Genomic DNA, 2500 nt, shown 5'->3' with positions numbered 1-2500 from the left:
GTAAAAGAATGTTCATTACTTAAGTATTTGTGCAACTTAAGTACTTTAGATTACATGTAACAACTAAATTTGCATTATACGTCTCAAGGTGGCGACATTCATATTCACCCCTCTCTGTCCCATCGTCTTATTACTCGTCTTTTCGTCCTTCCTTCCGTCCGTCAAACTTTTTGTCGTTCGGAGTTCAGAGATTAAGATAAATGAACCAGCATCGCGATTTGCGTACCTCCGTTTTTTGGTTCAAATACTTTTTATATAACAGTTAGTCCTCATTTTAGAGCTTCTCTCGCGTGCATATTTTTAAAGAGATGAAACCTTACAATTCATGAACACGTGTGCATCGACATATTATGGTTCGGATGTTCTCTTCAGGACTTATAGCTCTTTTAGCCTAAGAATTTCATGTTCAAACTGTTGTCGCGTAAGTGTAAAAGCATAGTTGCTAGATGGACGAAAACTTTCCAAACACAGTAAACTTACTCAAATTCATATGTTTGTTTCACTTTAAATCTAAATTACCGGAGTTATGAAACCTTTGAGCCAAACAAGACATTTTAACTTTTGTTGCGCAAAACTCAAAACGTATTGCGGATAAAGGAAAAGTACATGTGTACACACAAATGAGACAGGATATTAACTTGCAGCCCTTTTTATCACAATTGCTAATTAAGAACTTGCTTTTTAGGGGGAAAAGGAGCCTCACATGCAATTTAATAAAATATCGTCAACATTAATTTATTCGCAAAAACAAAACAAAACTACGAATAACTTACATTGGTTATTTGTGTCGTATATAGAACAAAACGGCCTGTGGAGCTTACACCATTGTTAAGCCTCACAGTTTTCGTCCAATCGGTCAAAATATGTACTTGCAAAATATATTGATAAATCATCTAAAACTTTCTTTAATCTGCAAAGTTATGGCCCTAGGAGTATTCTTATCCAATATGCCTTCAAAGATGTTGCCGCAAATACAGTTTACAAATCTGTATCAATAAATCAAATCAAAGTAGAACGTTAAGCATTATGGTTTTCTCTGCTCTGTTTGATGAATTATCGCGACGACACAAACTTTACAGCTAAGGCCTTTCATTCATAAATATGTATCGAGCATAGTAAAGTACCTTATCCGTATCCTACTGTTGTTCGGTGAAGAAATGAATACCCGCAATATCCGATATGTTTTACTAGGAATGGAAAATTATTTTACATGGCCTTGCAATTGCAAACAATCCAGACATAGCCCATGACAATACATGCGGCTTAAATCAGTTAACAACACTAACCTACATAAATGACTAACCGACATAAGTGACATTAAACGCACCCTAGACAATTATAAAAAGAATATCGATTCAAAGTATTGATTTTAAAATAATCAAAAAGTTTGTGGTGGTACTTCTGATATATTTTAATACGGTAATAAATATCAAGATGTATTTAATGAGGAATTTTTCAGCGTTATGACCAAACACAAGATTGCATTTGATAAACATGTAGGCAGAAATTCAAATCAAATAATTGTCCGAGCTAGTCTCTTAGTCAAGCAACTTGCCCGACTCTGCCCCTTTTGAGCAAAAGTACGTTATTACCTGTTCCTTGTTTGATCTAAGATGACAAAAGCAAAAATTCGTTGGTTTCACTCGAAAGTCAATGCTTATTAACCCATGTTCAACGCGGAAGTACAAACGGGTTCGATAATTGATATAATGAAGCTCTCTTTGCTTCTAAACTGTGTGTACCTATACAATGGCCTAATACATTTCCTTGTTGTAAACCTTACACATTGGTTTCGCCTAGCTTTTCCTTTTAAATATTTAAAAGTCCAGTGTATTTTTTTCTGCAATTGTTCTTCCGTCCATGTTATTTGTACAATAGTACGATTACAATCATGCGTGGGTTCTTTAACTCGTTTGTCCCTGCATATCATTTTCAAAAATATACGTTAATTTATTTTTTCCTTTAACCATTTTTACTTTTCAATTACGAAAGTCAATCTTCTTGTCAGTTTCTCCATTCGATTGTTCATTTGATATTTCGTTCGCATGCATATAATTATGAACGTTATTACTAATAATAAGAAAACACATCATTGTATTATCATGCCACATATAAATGTAATACTAACTTTGGGCTCTTCGTCAAAGAATGGGCTTTTGTTGTTTTCAACGTTTGTTTGTAATTAGTGTAACGTATATATAATTTGTGTTAACTATGTCGAGATCTCATCATAGTCGTTATTTCATTAACGGGGTCAACCTTCATTATAATACTTTACCCACCAATAATGATCGTTTTTACATACACATATATATTTTATGTATATGTGTTTACACAAATAAATTTTGAAACTTTATTTTTTAACTCGGACAAGTTTTAGTTGTAAATTTATTATGCTTGTAATTACTTCAAACTTGTTTGTCATATACCCAAAATGATGTGAAATTGAGATGAAACGATAAAATACTTTACGTAACATACCTTTTAATGAACGAATGTT

Source organism: Dreissena polymorpha, chromosome 14 (genome assembly GCF_020536995.1).
Source record: "Dreissena polymorpha isolate Duluth1 chromosome 14, UMN_Dpol_1.0, whole genome shotgun sequence".
NCBI classification, from domain to species: domain Eukaryota; kingdom Metazoa; phylum Mollusca; class Bivalvia; order Myida; family Dreissenidae; genus Dreissena; species Dreissena polymorpha.
The sequence above is the reverse complement of the archived record's forward strand: the minus strand, read 5'-3'. Positions refer to the sequence as shown.